Genomic DNA, 19,777 nt, shown 5'->3' with positions numbered 1-19,777 from the left:
CAACAGCTGTTGTGCGAGCCTCGTGAGTGGTCAGTTCCAATTCCAGGGGTAGGAGTCAAGCCTCTGTCAAAAGCCGTCACGCGATGCACGCCGTGGGAGAGATAGAGTGAGAGGCCGGTTTGTGTTTAAAACGAAGGCAGGTTGCAGGTTGGTCAGGACAAGGAGAATGCAATGCAAAGAGAGGAAACCTTGCGAATGGGGGGTGATAGCCGGGCGTTTAAAAGAAGGGAAGCCCTGTGGCTCGAGGCTTGAGCTTGGAATGGAAGTGATGAGTGAGGTCATTTGTACGTAAGTGTAATTCAAGTTTAGTTGCTATACCTCGTGCTCCTCAGCCCTTTACATCTGGTGGCATCGTGTCACGCCTAGACGACGGAACCACGAGAGGGACACGCAAACTCTTCGGCAAAATTCATACCGCCTTCGTTTGACCGAAAAAGCTCGCATCCAGCGGAATGTTCAGCCGATGCTGGATGCGAGTCCGTGGGGCCCGCCTGTAGTGCTCATGAAAAATATTGACGGCTCCATGCACTTTTTGTCGTTGATTTCTGACGGCTTGACATATGTACGTTGAACTTCTATCGCACCGTACGTAGCCAACCGTGCTAATCGGAGGTGCGGGAAACGCGGTTACTATCGTAGACGACGCTTACCCACTTCTCCGCACTGACATCTTTATTGATGCCCTTTTCTTCTGCCATTTTTTTAGCACCCGAGATCTCCTCTCTGGACTTTGTCACGACCTGATTGACACTGTTTGTGGACCCAAATCGGGCTTCCAGGCACTCTGAATGCAACTGTCTTCCAATGTGCTTGCAGACAGCTCTAGTCGCCTTTCAGTGGCTCAAGGAACTTGTGCTTACCGATTTACAATGGGAGTGTGGCCTTATCTTTTTAGATGACGTTATTGTGTTTGGAGCGACCTTTAAGGAGCACCTCCAATGGTTGCATCAGGGGTTTTATGAGCTTTTGACAGGCCAATTTAAAGCTTAAGCCGTCCAAATGCCATCTTATGCAACGTTAAGTTCACTTCCTCGGTCATGTGGTCAAGTCGTGAGAGCATCACAACCAACCTGGCCAAGGGAGGGGAGCCCTCTGATTGGTGGCCTGCAGCCAATCCAAAGTGTTCCACGAGTCGGTCGGTCACTCGAGCACGGCAGTGAAAACAATGTTGCAAGTGCTTTGTTATCAATCCCGCACCTCTGTCTACCCAGCGGTGGGAGATGGTGTGGGTACTCCCACCCTGTGCAAGACGTTTGACCAGTGTGGAAGAGTAGGCCAATGTACCGTGTAGAGCAGCGCTATAGGGCTCCCTTTTAGTGAAGGTCCGTCCGCCGGCAGTCACCTGAGAAAGAAATTGCACCCGACGATGCGCGTGTGTTTTGATGTTTATAGAATGGCTGTCATGTGGTTTGCTCACAAGGAAATTGGCTAACAGCCAAAATTGTAATATCATGAGTCAAACATGGTGTGAGCAACACGTAAAATGTGTGTTTTAAAAGTTCATATCATCCTGCGTGATGGATTCAAGACCTCGGTTGGTGTGCTTGTCACGAAATGGAATCCATCCAAGTTCAACTTAAAGTCAGGGTGTTTATAACTTTGGTCACATGTCTTTATGCAGCGGCAGTCCTGTCCAACTCGCTTGTACTGGTGGGCTAATGTGTAGGTGCCCCAACCTTTTTCAATCCACCGTGTTTTAACTAAAATTAATATGTGGATTTTTTCAAGAGTCTGTCTTGAAACTATGATGTTTGTCGGACAATACCCCAGGGGTTCGAGACACTGAGCCGAGCAGCGCTGAGGTCGTCGTGTGTTCAATTCCGGATTTTCAGTCGTCTCTTGATTAAAGCAGCATCTCAACTCAAGCACTCTGGAGTGAGTTGATGAGCACAGCTCAACTACCAATGAAAACACGCAAAGATACTGCTTGTGAAATGTTCTTTTCAACTCATTAACTTCAGTTTCCGTTTTCAGTTTCATTTATTTGGTAGAGCCCTGTGGGCCATTTGGCTCCAGAATCGGGTGCAACCGCAACAAACAAAAAACAAAAACATGAACAAGAAAACATCTTAAAGTGACTATGCGCAAACAGAAAAATCCAGGAAAAAACTGCAAAAACTTACTCTAAATGCGCTGTTGAGGACACGTAACTGGTGTGCCACTAGTCTAGATTAAGCAGCTTCATAAACTAATTTCTTTAGAACAGTTTTTGTGTGTTAAGTGTGTCGTCCCTGCCCCGCACCTCCGATTAGCGCAGTTTGGTACGGGCGGTTGGGTGGTAAGAGCTGGAACCATGCGCCAAAAGCACGACCATGGTCTCGCTTCCCACTGCTGCTACGTGGAGAGAGGCACGTAGGCTGCTGAATGACACTCGGAGCAAGACATGCAACCCACGCACACCACTACCTCGACACGCGCGCACACTTCCTTGGCTGCAGACGTCCCACGGCAGAACGAGAACAATGCATCCAGAGGGGCTCTTACCTGCTCTGGAGAGGAGAATGATCGTGTGTTTAATCATAGTGTTTGCGGATGTGTGTGTGCGGAGAGACCATTTCACCACAATTAGGGATTGGGAGGGCGGAAGGGTGGCACAGGCGTCATACACGTGCTTCACAACAAGAAGCGCCTGTGCTTGATTCCTGACTCGCTGCGTCTCTGATGACCGAGCGATTCGTCGGTTTATTTTGTTAAAGCCTTTGGAGGAAAAGAGACGGAAGAACGAGGCATGCGGGTGACCAGCTGAGCTGCACGAATCAGCCGTTGGAGCTCCCACTGGGCCCTGCAGTTGCGTCCCCTTTCCATGCTTTACACGAGCGCGAAATGGGGCAGCAATGATCAAATCACGCAATGTGTTTTAGTTTACCAGACTGTTTTGGCTAACGAGCTGAGAATTCAAGAGGCCAGAATAGTCTTCATTTTGCAAGCACGACCCGGGGCATTCGTTTGCCAGTAGGGGGCGCTGTTTGCGAGTAATTTTTTGAATGTTGGAAAATTTGTGCTGTGTATCTGCAAGCACACGATATCCTACTCTGGCAAATGATGTCAGGGGATGTTTAACCCGCATTGTGAAGCGCGTAGCAGTATTATTCGTATTACGACATCCGCAGCGTTAATGGGGGCAGCCGCTGGACTCGAACCGTGACCCTCTGCCAAGAGCGGCGAACGAGCTACTGCTGTTCCTTGTCACCGCCCTGTCGTAAACAGTAGTGTTGTGTTTTTACTCGCATTCCTTCCTATGATATTCACGACTTTACCACCATAACTATTCACTTTTCCCTGGTGTTGAATTTATGCGTGTGTGTGTGTGTGTTTCCCCCTCTCGCGTGTGAGTGGGTTGTCATTGGCTGGAGGGTGTATCCATGATATCATTTTACAGGTTGACAGGCGCGTAATAGGTTAGGCATTGTGTGTGTGTGTATGTGCGGCGCGCGTGTGTACGTGCACCCATGGACAGATCCTGAAGGCGCACGCGCTCACATGTAGAGGCGAGTCACACGTGGGGGCAGCCAACACCACGTGGTGACAGCTTGTGCGTCACGCTCCACGCACTCCATCCCGCGAGTGTAAATAGAGCAAGCTCACCCGTGTCACCGCCCTCCCCGCTTAATCCATTGATACGACACTCATTCACGTATTTATCTATCATTCCACAATTCATTCACAGCCATCAGTTAAAGCAGACGGGAACCTATGAACTCCGCTGAGACCAAATCACCCTGCATGTGACCTAAATTGTCCTGTCAGATCCCAGAAGCAAGACGTTTAGAGCCTGGTGAGTAATGTACTCAGATGAAACTATCAGGGAGGTGGCCAGGAGATGGTAGTGCGAAAACAATATTCTTGAATCTATCAGCAACCGGCACACAACGTCCAGTATACCCCTCACCACGGCTGTGGCTACCATTCACGTGATTTTTTCTCTCCAGTCTACCAGCGATCGGAATATTTTCAGCGAGAAATTAAGCCCCGCATATGAGTAAAACAAAAGCGATGTACAATAAGTTGCCCAGAAGATGGAATTACGGGCAGTGGGGTCATGGGGCCATTTGTGAGCGCCTTTGAGTGTTATCCTCTCCCAGGCGAGGGTTCATCTCTGGGTATCGCTGAGTTGTCACACATGACGGGATACATTCTTTACAACGTTGTTGACCAGCCATCCCAGTGCAGCGAGCACGATCCTGGAGACTCGTGGAGGCATTCCTTGGATACATAACAACGTAGCTGACACTGTTACAGTATACGTATATAGTATACATATGGAGTGTCATCGCGGGATGTCACTGTGTAATTCTGGCCCTAGAGGGTCACGGCGTGCGGTGTAGCGACAACGCGGACACCACGTGGTGTGGGTGCAGTGCCGGCCTCAGCGGGGCCTGGTGAGTGCTGAGTGGCACCACGCTTGGCGTGCAGTGCCAGCCCCTACAGGACAGGGTGTGGCAGTGCCGGCGGTAGGAACGGGGTTACTAAAGGCCATGGCACTCTGGTTGACCCGAGTGGACACGTGACCAGTTGCATCTACAAAGGGGCCCCAAGTGGGGGCTAGGGGTGGTCACGTGGTCGGGGTCGAGATCCTGCTCGAGGATTCTAGAAGGTGGGCGTGGCCAAGGGCTGAGCCGGCCACGCCGCAGAGAATATAAGCCGGGTCCCCTAGAGGGGCCTGCGTTGTTGTTCATCCTGAAGAAACCTTCGTTTACGCTCTACGTTCTCCGAGTCTCCAACACGTGGACCTGGACCCGAGCTAGGATCCCGGTCCATAGTAGCAGTTACGTGGTAATTAGTGCAGTTAGCCTGGTGGTCACCACCAGAGGTTGTTATTCTGTTAAGGGGCAGTTAGCCCGTGTGTTGGTGTTAAATCAATGTGTTGCCTCCAAGAGTACGTATGCGACTCGGTTGAACTCACTACACATATACTGTCTTGACGAATCCACGGTCACGGATTTGACACGGGCGATGCGAGCTTGACAGCGAAGTGAGATTGAGTGTGTCACCCCACACTTACCGTGAAAGAACATCCAGCCAACTACAGTATTAGCAAAGCCAAACCAGGAAGATGTCATGCGAAATGTTGTGATTGTCAGGTGTGCGTGCGTCTCGTGCCTGTGATGTCGTTACCGTAGAAATGATCCCCAACAGCAAACAATGCATCAATCAAGAACGCCGTGAACTTACTTCGCTTATGATGATGGCAGTGATCCCCACCCCACCCCGCCCGGGGGGGGTGGGGGGGGCCTGTGCGGGTTTGTCGCTCGTGCCATTCGAATGACCTCAGCATGGGGACAAGTGCTGCCGTTCCGCGCCCTGCGGCGCCAGTTGCCGCCACCGGCAACTTCGCGGCCCACCGCCTCCACGTGGGAACCGGCGAACAACGATGCACGCGTCGCGGACGAGATCCCACCCTTCTGTTCGTGCGCACGATGTGCGACCCGCTTGGGAGCTGAGTGCCAACGTCGAGGGCCCCTGCTGCTAGCACGCGAGAGGGATTCGGGAGGGAGCGGGGAGTTCGTGGTTGTTTTGCCGTTCCAGTTGATGGGGGCACAGAGCGAAACGTCGTTCGACTTGCACGTTCCACGGTTTTGGGTTTTGCACGGCTACAATTTGCACCGCCGCTGCTGCTCGTGTCTTTAATTGTACAACCGACGAAGGAGACGTTCGTCTCGGCCTGCTGGTGTTACAACCAGCGTCTTCGAGTGAGGGTTACACCGGCGGTGTCTTCGATGAATGTCAAATCCACGCGGTTGCGATGTTTGGGTCTTGAATGAGGAGGCGTTTATTCGGGAGGTCCGCGTTCGTTCCACTCTGTTCGCCAGCGTTCTTTCAGACCCGTTAGTAACGTGATGACTGCACTCTGCATCTCGTATGTAAACATTGTTTATACGTACACACACACACATATATACCTATAAGGGCCATTGGAATCTATTAGGCTGTGCACAGGCGGGTCCAGATGTCTTGTGTCCCATATTGAATTCTCTGAAACGTCATATTTTAAAAGTAAGGTATATTTAAAACAGAAATTAAAATGCAAAGGGAAACAAATGTTCGGGGTCAATTCATTGTGGGGGGGGGGGGGGGTCACAATACATCTGGACTGCCCTGCACACGCTCACGGGAACGTGGACTGCTAATTGCGTGCGTAATGTATGCTGCTATTACAGTGCGTGAGTGCAGAGGCTGGGCAGGCATGACGTCACGTGTCATTTGGCCGAGAGAACACGGCCCGGACCCTGGGTGCCCACTGTGCACCCCCCACGAACCCCCCCCCCCACTACCCCCCCCCCGCACAGCCCAGACCCTGGGTGCCCACTGTGCACCCCCCACTACCCCCCCCCCCACAGTCCTCACCCTGCGTGCACACTCTGCACCCCCCACGACCCACCCCCAACGCCGCTCCGTGGATGAATGAATGAATCTCAAAGCCACGTGAACCCGAAGCTCTGCACAGTGATGATGTTCGTGTGCGTATCTTTTCTAATAGTGCGCGTCTTTGTCTTTTGTAATGCTTGGGGGTTGCTCGCTAACAGCACTTTCCCCAACAGTCTGTTAAGGCTATACAGAGGACCTTTGTCTCTGTGTTGTAACACTTGCGGGGAGCGGTGGTGTAGCGGTCAGCGCTACGCTGCGCTACGAACTCGGCAACCCGAGCTCGAGTCCCGCTCACGGCCAACACCACGGTGACGATTATCCCAGCCGGTCCTGGGCCTCTCCTAGGTCGACTCAGCCTCCAACGAGTGCACGGTGTGGTGTGTAAACGTCACGACTGGGAAGACAAGGCGGCCGGGCGTCGTGGCCTCTACCCCCACACCGCCGTGTGCTTTGTCGGCCTTCAGAGGCGCTTGTTGACAGTGCCCACAAGCCCGTTAAATGCCCTTGTCTTTCTAAGGGCGTATTTTTGTCTGGTATTACACAAATTAAACAATTAAATATTGCACCTCTGTATAGCTGTATCCTGTATCACCGAGTTTCAGTTTACCTTGTATACACATGTGTAGTGTCAAACGATTCAGACAGAGTTTCTAGGAGGCACTTTCTTTATTAACAACTCTCACGGTCTCGTCCACACACTCTCCACAGTAGCTCAGCCCAGCCTGTACACAACACTAGCCGTCTAACACTGACGGCGCCGACTGACAGAGCCAACTACTCTTCCTTCGTAGCGCAGCGTCTAGCGGAGACGTGTAGCGACGACGAGACAACGACGAGACGAGTCCACTCCCAGCACCGGCAGCCCTGAGCCCCCCGCTCTCGGCTCCTTTTATGCTCCCGGCGTGGCCTGGCTCCGCCCTGACCGTGCCCCCTTCTCGAACCTCCCAGCAAGTTCCAGGGACTTCCAGACGGGGTCCTCCGTGACCCTTGCCCCAGTTCCTCCGCCCTGCCAACACGCACCGTGCTCAACCTCACCGGCGTGTGTGCCGTCTGTCCACCACAGCTGCCGCCCTACAGCCGGCGCTATTACACTACACATACATAAAAATCCCTTAGTCATCTATCATTCATAAATGCAACCTAATTACCAATCATCATCGGCCATGGTCAATCCACTGCTAGATGAAGGTCTCCTCCCTCAAGCTGTCTCACGCTCCTGAGATGTGAACGTCCACGCTGAAATTCCGTTGCTCCATCTCCATGCGGTGACCGTAATCTCGGGGCGTTCCATTCGTGGGCTAAGTAAGTTTATTGATGAACTTTAAGGACATAAATACAAACAAATGCTGGTAATATTTTTTTTCATATATGATACTGTATACTGTTAAATCCGCATAATTAATTTCCAAATAATTATTACTCTGAAAAACAACACTTTTACAACTTAAAAGCTACTTGCAACTCCCAGTTTGTACATGTGTGTGCATGCTCTGAGTGTTTTATATGTGAGTACAGATTCTGTTATCAGCACCCGAATATCTCCGTGTATTTTTAATTCTCAGGTCGCCCTTGGATGTATGTACAATGTGGAACTTCTTTCGCACCGCACGTAACCACTCGTGCTCATCGGAGGTACGGGAAGCATCGTGTTACGGGAATGTCGCCTCGTCTCTTGTCATCGTCATACTCCTGAACCAACATCCACAGATACCAGCCATGCGCTCTTCCCAAGGCGCCTCTAATGGCCAGCATGGAACAGTCACCAAATACCTGTGAGCGTAGTGGGGCCTTCCGCTAGCATTGGCGTGAGCGAGCGATTGCGAGGCTGCACCTTTGCCCCTGTATCTAATGTTTTATATTTTTAAAAAAACGGTATATAGTAATAAATACATTATTAGTAAGAGGTCGACGGGGCTTCGCCTGCTGACTATCTTATTTAGCGTCGGATCCCACGGGAGACAAAGCCTCTTGGATGGTGACTTGGGAAGAGTTTCAGCACGAGACTTTGAGGAGTGGAGAGGTTCGTCCTGAATCTGCCCTGTGAGTGAAAATGTTGGTGTCCAGATGTTATTGCAGTCATAAGCGTCGTGTTTCATTTTAGTGCCACGTGTCCGTTCTACAAACATTGTGAAACACAACGAGAAATTACATCGCTCCGTCACGAGAATGTGTAAGACATTCGCGTAAGACATCTCTGTAACAACCGATTTGTACCCGAGGGTACTGAATATACAAAACACGAGTTTATGAATTTTCCAAAACACAATAATTGTATCGCATGCGCTTGGCTCGTCCTATCTCTAGCCCTAATTGTTGCAATAATTTATTTAAATAAACAGCGAGACTCGGCGGGGCTTTTATTTCTCCGCACAGTCCAGACGAGGCATGAGTCACACGGAGAGCGGCGGCGCAGTGCGCAGTCATAGAGTCGTCTTGTCTGGAGTCTAAATGACATCACACGGAACGCCCTTGCTGTCTCTTATCAGCGGCACGAGCCCTGATAAAAGCTTGCACTATCTCGACAAAATATGATATCAGCAGAAGTGACACTGTGGCCAGAGCGCTGGGTTCACAATTAGAAGGGTTTGCCAATTGAGTTGACTCAAAGCCCATCATCCTTATGGGGTCGATAAAGTAATTACTACTTTGTTGGTGGTTGTCCTTATGGGAGACACTGGCGCCATGGGAATGTAGAATATCCACCACTGGCTCAGTGATGGCAATTGGCTGCAATGGCTGAGATTTGTCAAGCCTCTTTGGATAAAATTAAATGTCAATGCGCTCTCATACAGTGAACTAACTTACCTTCGACAGAACTCGATAGAAACATGTTAAGAGTCTGGCCAATCTGCAAGGTATTGTTTGAGGATGTGGATTTACCACTGTAGTTATTCTGACCTAAGTGCGTTGATGAAAGCCCAGTCTGAAACGTCACCTACTTAAGGTCTTTGTTTATTGACGAATGTTTTCGTGTTTTTGTCATTTGTGGTCATGCACCCACTGTCAACGCAGTGCCACAAAATACTGCAATCTATGAACACCGGGTGAGTGAGTGGCCGTTAAAATCCATGCCAATTATTGCAATTCACCTCGCCGAGTTGAGATTGCAAACGCGCAGTGCACTGCAAATCATGTAAATGCTTGCGTTGGCACGAATATCTCTGTTCTGTGCCTCACCCTTAGACATTTAACCCCATAATGTGATGTTTACTGCCTTCCACCAGTACACGTTGTCTTTTTTTAGCAGATTAACTCCAAAGCAAATACTGTATAGTCATTGTAATGTGCACGGTACTGTGCCGGTAAATAAGTGTTTACTCATCTGTGTGTGCGTTTGGGAGTGTAATTGTGGGGAGCCAACACCAGTGACGATTATCTGAAACGGTTCTGGGCCTCCCCTAGGTGGACCTAGCCTCAAATGAGTACCTGGTGCGGTGTGTAAACATCGCCACAAAGGCGGCCGGGCGTGGTGCTGGCCACCCACCCCATCGTGTGCCGTGCCGGCCTTCATAGGTGCTCGCTAACAACACTTGCCCCTACATCTTCTTGGTTGTTTCGACAGACCTGTTCTTCACCTGAGGACGGCTGCTTGCGTTGTGGCCGAAACGTCGTGAGAATTATTTTATGTTTTATTTTTATTATTTTATTATTTCCCTTCTACGTGACCAAGAAGATGAATCCCTGCAGTCACGAAAGCTTTAAATCGAAACTTGCCCCTACAGTCTGTTAAGGCTACACGGAGGGTCTTGTATTGTGATTGTTAGATTTTGAATGTCGCTTAACGGGAACGCGATGAATCTTGACTTAAAGCTTCGTGAGCGTCTACGTGACTTTACCGAAAGAACCAAAGAATATGAAACACGATGGTTACGAGTTATTTGTATGAGTTATTATTGGTGGCGAGGTGGTCTCACTGGTGAATGGTGAATCGAAACACCGGCACATGCTGCACACATTCAGGGAGGCGAGGGAAGGGGGCCGCGATTGCCAATCATCATGAGATTCACAGTCACCATCATCCAATCACCACCATCATCCCAGTTACCCTCATCAACATTTAGAGACGGCGTCTCCGCCTAAATCGTTCTCAGCTGCATCATTCATCATCACAAATTGGCACGTCTATCATCATGAAGCGCATTAACCGCACCTGTGTCCCGGTACGACACGCTAACGATACTATTGCCATTTAAAAAAGTAACGTAATTTCACGTTTAATACGGCGCAGCCGGACGAGCGTGCGTACACAATAGCGAGAGCCGTGTACAAGGCGGTGCGCTCATCTTCTCAGGTTTTTTCGGTAAAGTCACGTAGAAAGTAAAACAAATAAAAATAAAAATCACGACGTTTCGGAGGCAACACAAGTCTCCGTCATCAGGTGGGACCGTCACAGTCCCACCTGATGACGGAGACTTGTGTTGCCTCCGAAACGTCGTGATTTTTGTTTTTATTTGTTTTACTTTCTACGTGACTTTACCGAAAAAACCTGAGAAGATGATTCCTTGCAGTCACGAAAGCTTCAAATCTAGAATTAAGGCGGTGCGCATTGCTGAGGACGCAAGCCGACCGAGTGAGTGGTGGGGAGCGAGCGACGCAGAGACACCAATAATAATTCTTCTTCTGTGTTTAATGTTAATTCAGTGGGGTTCTCTCAGGCCCGCCCACTCGCGTGCAGCATAAATTGTGGCGTGTCCTGCAACTGCTGGCATAGCCTCATGACAAGAAGCAGCAGCAGCAGCAGCCAAGAGCTAGGGCTCACACCTTCACAGACACACAATCCTCGGTCACCAATCCTTCCTTCCCTCCTTCCTCCATCATATCATCTTCCTTCCGTCGACTAAATATCCATTCCCTCGTTTTTTCTCTCTCTCTTCACCGCTACTGGCTGGAAGGGAAGTTGCGTTTGAGTTTGTGGGGGGAGGCTTGTTTCAGCTCTCTCTCTCTGTGCGTTCCTTGGGCTCTCTCTCTTCTGTTTTAATTTATTTTTTTTAAAGCTCGGCACACGGACCGGGGAGGGGTGGAGGGAGGGAGACGGACGGCTAAGGGCCCCACCACCACCGCCACCACTCCGACACGCCAAGTTCCAACTCGCGGAGTAGCCGTCTGGCTCTGGCCACTTTTTAACTTCACATCGTCACCATCCTCTTCGTTCGCATCGCCGCCTTCGTCTGCAGCGCCGGGTGATGCAACAGCGTACAAGGTCTGTATCGGGGTTCGTGCGCTTGTTTAGGGCGTTGGCGTTTAAAGAGCGTGCGAGTGTGTGAGTGTGTGGCGCGTGTCTGAGTGAGTGTACGTGTGAATGTGTGTCGCGTGTGTGAGTGTGTGTGTGTCGCGAGCAGTGACGCAGTGGTAGGCGCACTTTGCCATGCCACTCTTGCCACCCGAGTTCGAGTCCCGGCCGCTGCTCCGTCGCAGCGGTTGCCGCGTTTAGAACTTTAACTGGGAGACCGCTAGGTTGACTCGGCAGTTAAAACGAGTTGCCCGCCCACCGGTGCGGTGTGACATAATCAGGCGCCGGGGATACGAAGGCGGTCGGGGCGGGGTGCTGCTCGCCGCCACTGGCCTCTCTCGTGCGCGCTGTCCGCCTTAAGAGATGCTCTTGAGCACTTGGCCGCACGGTCCGCGTGAAGCTATACGGGGGATCTTTGTATTTGCATGCGTGCTCCTACTGTATTGTACAAACACGTGTGCGCAGTGCGGGAGAGGCTTTGCAGATGCAGCCGTGCGGCTCGAGCGGGGCGTTGCGCTTAGGTCCCTGCGACCCGCGTTGGATTCCTGGCGGGGGGATGCGCGCACGATACAATCTGCGGTGGAAAGTGGGAGCCGAAAGCGGTCTAGGTCGTCTTGGGCCATAAAAAAAAATCGATGCAGTGCTACAGTTCTTGATGCTGGCTGCGTGTTAATCGGCGGATTGAGTGCTGCTGCTGCTGGGCGTGGTGGTGTGGCCACCGCCTCTGCTCCAGACTCGTTCGTGGGTGCGCGCAACGGCGGTCGCTCCGATGGTGGTGGGGTCCACCAGGCCAGCGAAGGGGCGATGAGCTGTGTGCCCAATGCAGGAGCAGCATGGTCGTGGCGCATGTACGGAGTGGTTTTTATTTCCTCCTAAAACATTTCCCGGGTCGCCGTTAGCCTCGGCGTGTGACCTGGCAGTCACGTCCATAGAGAGAGAGATCTACTGGATGTGCTGTGACCGGAAAAGCATCTGAACGGTCACAGACCCGGCCTAAATTAATCTCTGCATGTTATACACAAAGGTGATCGGTGGGTTCCATGTGCCACTGGTTCCCCAGTGGTCTAAATTAATTGTCGCGAGTCTTGTCCACTGATTGTCCTTGTCATTACGTACTCGGAAACGGAACGTGTTCCTAATGTTGGTGTCTGGCCAGGCTGTTATAAATGCGTGTCTTCGTGTAACATGGAGTGCGGTGCGTGAGGCGGTGGGTGCCAGTGTTGTGCACAGGCAAGTTGGTGTGGTGTGGGTGCGTGACGGCGCCTCCAACATCTCCAGTAGACCCACGTCGGACCCATTCACTTATTCAATATGCCCGCTTGCGAGACTCGTGGAGTTGGTGGTAGTTGTATACATCGCTGTGCTGAATGTGGTGACCGCTTTTACAAGTGCATTGCAGTCCGCCCAATGAATGCGCACATTATTCAGAGTGCGCTGCGTGTCCATTGCAGAGGGTCGCGTGTAAGTTTGGGTTTGAGTATACAGTGTTGCGTTGCATATCTTGACACTGTACAACACGTGGCATGTCATGAACGTGCAGTGGTCACCGTGTATGCGACTGCCCAATGCATCACCCGCTAAGAGGGAGTTGTTGATCCCCTTATTGTAGCCACAGCTGCCGCGTGCCACCCTTTTGCTTGACATGACCATTGCTGTCCCTATACAGCAGTGGTTATGCCCCACATTCAGGCGCCCTGGGATAAAAATTCCTCCAGCCCATATGATTACCAAGACCACCACCTCGCACCTCGCTTGCCCTCGCACCCACTGCCCTTGGCGGTTGGGTTCTTTAGCCGTAGGGAGATTCGAGGCGGCGCTCCTCCTTCACGGCAACCTCGACGGTGTTTCAGGCGACACCGCCACCGCCTGGGACGTGAGTGCTACGCTGCTGTGGTGGGCCCCCAGGTTGTGGAGGTCGGTCTCGTGTATGCTTAACTTCGTTCGCACCGTACCGAGCCAACCGTGCTAATCGGAGGTGTGGGGGAAGGACAACAAGCTCTTGGACAATGTTATTCTTAGTTTGATTATGAGTTTATCTTAAGTGTCCCCAGTTCGTTTTGTTCCTCCGTTGGCTCGTCCTGCCACCTGTTTATTGTTAATGTCTCCTTTGTCGTTCATGGCATTTTGCCAGTGAAAGGCCCCTTGAGTGAAAGTCGTCAATGGTCCTCTACACGCAACTTGGGACTTGCTGTGTGGCCTTGCACTAAGCTAATTCTACCGACGTCTGAAAATTGTGCAACTCGTCGGACAGAATGTGCGTGCAGGCTGCAAACAATGTTACCTGCAAACAATGCTACCAATACGACGCTCACAAGGTGCTTTCTAGACCCCAAATTGTGCGATAGGGATTCCTAATGTTGGCTCACGACTACCAACCTTGCCTTGCATGTCACGGTGTTACCGTATTGCTTGCACGACTCGGCACAGCCCTTGTCTTTTGGACGAACATCTCAACAGTCAAATATTGTGGCCACCTTTTGACACCGCTGTAAGCATGAGGGTGGCGAGAGAGCTGTATATACCGGTGTCGCCCTTGGTTGGAATTATTGGTGCAGAAGTCTATCCATTGGCTACGGCTGCTGCTGCCTTGTGCCTCGGCAGTGCTATGTTGACGAGCCCTCCCTGGTCACTGGGGACATGCTGTTCGGCACCGCTAATGGTTTGTACGTGCACGCCACACAGCGCAATGCTTTCTGGATCGTGTGCCACTGAGAGGTCGTGCCGGTCACGTCTCTCCCCACTGGCCTTGCGTTTTGGTGGAGGGAGTCGTCGGCGCTCTGAGAAAGTGACCCGTCAAGTTGCTCGTTTAAAAAAAAAAAGACGTCCCGTCTCTGCGGAGCTCCCCACTTGGTTGTAAATGAAGGTCATGAATCAATGAAGGATGCCTTGGGGGGGGGGGGATCTATGAGCTAATCTTGGGCGCTCAGGGAGACGGCATGTTTTGTTGCCGACAAAACTATGTTGGGGTTTTTTTTATAGTACTGAAGTGTCCTTTAAACCGCACTTTCATTGGTCAAGTATGCAAACTTTCACTTGGGTGCAATGCACCATTTAAACGTGGTTTATATTCCATTCTCAAAAGGCATTTAAACCAGGTGGGTGTTCCGAGTGACATAGATCTTTCAAGGGAAGCCTGGACTCAAGCAATCCCCCAGGTATGCCATATTTCTGGCTTAAAACGCGCTTTTAACTCTTGAAGCTGCGTCTCATCTGATAGCAGTGCAGTGACCGCTCACACGTTTGGAGTGAGTGGTTTCCGGAGCGCCGTATAAGCCGGAGAATGCGGTCGGTGTTGTGATTTTTGAGATGAGGCCCTTGTCTGAAATTATTTTAATGTGATCCTGAATTTGCTTGCAAGATTGCATTTCAATGCTTCCTTACCAGGTAAAGAGAAAATAATTTCGTCCTAAACATTGGGGATACATTTATCTCTTGTTTTTACTATGGCCGGTAGAGTCCTGTGCACCAGGTTGAGTGCGACTTTTATAACTGGGGGAGGGACTCGATCTGTCGAGGGAGGTCTGGGGGGGTATGCTTGCAAATTCAAAATTGGGTACAACAAAACAAGTAATATTACAATTTTGAAACCCAAAAGATAACACATTGGTACTAAATGAGATGCGTAGTGGAAAATGTTAACACGACTAATACTGAATGTGAGAGCCGAGGTGAAGTTGACCATCAAAAGCATTTGGTTGTCAAAGGAAATATGGCTGCAAACAACAGCAACATTTACTTTATCCATTCGGTGCGATAAATGATCCGCAGCCAGGCAATGAGAGGCAATGTCTCTTCCCACTTGGGATCATGAAGTGGGGAATTTAGCCAGAAACTAAACATCGGTCTGACCGATTGTCGAGGCTTATGGCATTCCGGGGAAATCTGAGACGTGGATGAGCTTGCACGCAGATGTCTCCCGTCCAGATCTGACGTGAGGTGAGGGGGGGGGATTGCAGACACCTCCCCATGTGACTACATTTTCAGCGTTTATTTGTTTAACGCTCCCTCCCCTCCCCTCCGCCGTTTTGGCCGCTAATCGGCGTTTGGATCTCAGTCTTGCACTGCCGTGACCTCGTGTGCGGCGGCGGCGGCGCCGAAACTCGCCCCGTTCTGGCGGCTCGCCGGGCTGTGGTTGTGACTTGCTGCTGCTGCAGGTGAACGAACGTTGGTGGTCGACGCAGGGCGACTTCAATGACCCGAAACGTGCAAGTGTGGGCGGTCTGGTCGTGCACTTTATTTGGGGATTGGTCATAATGGTGCCCCATTAACGGCGGCATGCGCCATTGACCAAAAAACGTGTTTTTTTTTTTCAAAACCTGGATGGGAGTTCATCGAGGCAACACTACAAATGTTTCGAGGCAAACCTGGTTGTGACTTATTAATTTCAGCATACGACTGCACAAATTAAAATGATCCCAGGATTAAATAAAAATGCGTTTTTTGGCAACCAGATGATGAAATGTGTAAACAAAACTAATAAGATTTTACGAGTTTACCCAGTAGCAGCGTTTCCTGTACGTCATTCCTCATCACCCGCCTGTCGGTGCAGCTGTCTGTTTACCAATCGAACTCCAAATACAAATTTAGTAATTATTGGAGCCCCGTGCACGATGGCTGCAACTTCCCGTGTGACCGAGAGAGCGCTGATATTAAAAAAATTAACCCGTAAAAACAAAGTTTTTCACTATAAATCCTTTATATGCGTGGTATCGGTTTTATTTTATTATTCATTTTTGTTTTTCTTGAGGTAAGAGTTTCATTTTTATCACATTTGTATTTTAAATTAAATATGAATTTTTTTTTTTCCAAAAAAGTGTAAAATTTTGGGAAAAAAATTTCACGAAAATAAATTGTCACGCACAACGAGTCTGTGCAAAATGTCAGCTCGATTGGATCACGGGAAATGGGTTAAAAAACAACCGAAAGATTTGCACGGTCGCAAGCACGCAAGCAAGCGAACTTAATATAAAGGATTTAAAAAGAGATATTAAGCGAGTCGCACAAGTAACTTGCAGACCATTCGATAAACCTTGCCATTTTAATGAGCGTTCTCTATCATGCGTGTCGAAATCGGGCGCGTGCAGTATGTAACTGCTATTTGAATATGGAGAAATTGGTAAAATTTAAATGTACTGCGGGTGGGTGTTTGTGGCGCTTGTAAGCGCTGTGTGTGGGGGGGGGGGGTTCCCTGTTCTTGCGCTGCCCAGAAATCTTCTCTCCAAACCGGGGATGGTGGGTTTTGTCCTTCGTATTCTTAGGTTGGTTTTTTTTTCGGTAAAGTCACGTAGGTGACTTTACTTGATACAGCAAATCTAGTTGTGACGGTTCCACCTGATGACGGAGACTTGTGTGCCTCCGAAACGTCGTGGTTTTTTATTTTACTATTATTAATTTGAATTTTTTACCTACGTGACTTTACCGAAAAACAACCCCTAAGAATATGAATCCTTGCAGTCACGAAAGCTTCAAATCTAGAATTTGTCCTTCGTGTCTGCCTGCAGAAGTTGTGTGGACGCTACTAATACAACCTGCATCGAAACACGGGGGGGTGGGGGGGGATGAAGAATGCACACTCGGACACTCGCAGTGGCACTGACGGGGCAGAGGAGCACACGGATTGGAGCCCGTTGCTCGGGCCGGAGGCGCCGTATTGGCACCGACGAGAGGCGAAGTTGTCGGGCTTGGGCAGGACACGCGGCGTCATTCGGAGGCTCTCGCCTTGGTGGCCTTGGTGGCGCGCCGGGTTTGATTGACGGCGAAACAAATTACATTAATATACAGTGCACGTGACGCGAGTGCTGCAGCGCTGCTGTTTAGCTTCGTGGTAATAGAATAATAAAGCGGGAATAAAACACGCGCTCCATTAAAGTGGCGTTAATAATTAAAAGGTAAAGGTGCAGTCCCTGCAATTGCTTGCTGCGCCACTAACAGAAGGGGGGCCTCGCATTTCTAGAGGGGAGGTCGAGCGAGAGCCCTCTTGAGGGTGTTTGGCCTACTATGTCACGCTGGCCGGGTATCTTGGAGGCGGTGGGAGAACCACTTCTTTCCAAGCTGCTCGTTGTCCTCATTTCTACTGCTGGGTGGGAGTGGGCACGACCTGTTCAAGACGCGTGCCCCTTGCTACGCCGAGGATCTGTTGGCTTGCGAGTCCGGCTTGCCGACCACTGGCGCCACGGCGTCAAATATTGAAAGCGGATTTTAAGATTCTGTGCGAGGTTTTGCTTTAATCGCAAAAAACTGGCATTGAACCCACAAGTGTTGGCTGCACAAGTGTCAACTTGTGTGCGCAGTGGCACATGGGTCTGTTTCCGGGAGCAGCGTCAAGTGCTTGGGTTAATAAGAAGGGGGATTAAGATTTCAGCTTATCAGCCTCCTGATCCTTTACGTGGTGTGTGTTTGCGCATTGCACCATTACTGCTGTGCGTGCACCATAATATTCTTTTAAATAGATTAGTTTACAAAAACATGGCAATAGTAACACCCGAGAAACACGTGTTTTGTCAGATGTCCTTTGCGTCATTGGCAGGCTTTTACGATGAATAGAGCATTAAAAATGCGAAAATAGCTGTCAACTTTTTACCGTCTCCCCTCCCCACCCCTCCCTTAAAGTCAAAACGCCGTCTGATGGGTCGGTGTGACCCAGATGCAAAAACGGACAGCTGTTGTGCTTTTCAATCTCATGCCAAGCAGAACGCGGATTAACTGTGGCGCGCAAAGGACCATGGGGCTTTTGCCGTCCAATTCCAAAAATGTGCCGTTGCTCCAAGTCCCAACGGTAAAGCTAAAAGTGGGTGCCTATACATTCGGGTACTCGTTTTGGAGGCCAAAGCTTTTCGTTTCTGGTTGCACGATTCCCTAATTGAATTCGTGCCCAGAAGCCCCGTGGTTTAAACAGCCCTCTCTGGGTTGGGAGCGGGGAGTAAAAATGTTGTGGCGCTTGGGCGGGGGGGCACTGCTGGGAATCGCTGGGGTCACTCATCCTTGAGGCTCTGGGCCCATAGTTGGGCCCTCCGGCACCCTAACCTGGCACCAAGGCCACTGCTTGTGCCCCGTGGTTGCTTGTCCACCACCAACCAGGCTGCCGTCTGCCTTGTTGAAGACATTTGCTTTGAAACCATCACAAGGATTTGTCGTTTTCAACCCCCCCTCCAATGCAAGACGTCCCTGCTATCATTGTGTTATGGCACGTGACTATATGCTACGTTTTGGAAATACATTTTCGTGAGTGAAGTTTCTTGTACGTGGAACATAATTGTATCGCTCATTTAAGCCTATTCCCTTCCCAGTCTGGATGTAAAGTTAGGCTCCCTGCTTGGACGATATGAATGAAAGTGCTTTTGACCTATACCTACTTTATTTTATATATGTGTTTTATATTATGGTAAAAAAAGTGTATCCTTAACGGACTAATGTTAGGTATTCTGTGTTGCTTGGTATTCAGACCAAATTTGGTTGACTCGTATTCCCAAGTAAACGGCAACTTCATTCGCATGAAGGTTGCTTGTCTCGGCGGATGCCAATCTGTTATTCAGCAAAGCTGTGGTCATGGTGTCTCAACTCCCCCATGTTCTTAAGATGCATCGAGTGTCCCGCATTCTCCTGGCTTTGATTTTTAGCAGGTGACTTTGGCAAAGTGTGTTTTAAACTGCTTTAAAAAAAAGTCCACCTGAGGTCTTGGCACCCCAGCCACTCCCTCCGTGCACAAGTGTTCGTCTGTGTGGTCCGGTTAAACCTGCCTCCCGTGACTGCACTGGACCTCATGGCTGCCTGTTAGTGCTGCCCAGCAGCGAAATACTTTTAGAATATATATCCCATTTGGCCTACACTGGCAGGGCGAAGAGCGTGGTGTAATAGTTGTTTGGATTACGGTAAATTTGGAAGACCTTAGTTTGTGTTTTTTTCTGGGTGGAGGGGGGGCAGTGCTGGAAAGTTAGGGACGTGGTATACATTATAAATAAATCACGCCATTTTATAGGCAATATCCATCATCGGTGTTCCTGGAGCCACTTTCGCTTTCTTAAGCCAATTGATCCCGTAGTGCTGCGCAGAAGTGGACGTGGAATGCGGTTCGTCTGATTTGCAACTTGAGAGGAGGAGATGGTATTACAAATTGGCAATTTTAATTTGTTTTAATGTTTATTAGTAAAATGTCACGCGATTTGTGGTGCTGTCAGTCACTTT

At 50.0% G+C, this 19,777-nt stretch overlaps 1 protein-coding gene across 5 annotated transcripts in view; it reads left to right on the top strand.

Moving 5' to 3' along the window:
• The first annotated feature begins 11,060 nt into the window (after window positions 1–11,060).
• Window positions 11,061–19,777, top strand: part of LOC144729059 (growth factor receptor-bound protein 10-like) — an 87,645-nt gene continuing 78,928 nt past the window's right edge. For 2 of the 5 annotated variants that reach the window (XM_078608921.1, XM_078608919.1), the window contains exon 1: window positions 11,061–11,566. The gene's annotated coding sequence lies outside the window, so the exon portion shown is untranslated. The remainder of the gene's footprint in view (window positions 11,567–19,777) is intronic. The other 3 variants (XM_078608922.1, XM_078608920.1, XM_078608924.1) reach the window with 2 other exon arrangements.

Source organism: Lampetra planeri, chromosome 31, assembly GCF_965212315.1.
Source record: "Lampetra planeri chromosome 31, kcLamPlan1.2.h2, whole genome shotgun sequence".
Taxonomy (NCBI): Eukaryota; Metazoa; Chordata; class Hyperoartia; order Petromyzontiformes; family Petromyzontidae; genus Lampetra; species Lampetra planeri.
Note: the sequence above shows the minus strand (reverse complement) of the source record. Positions and strands in the feature narration are given on the sequence as shown.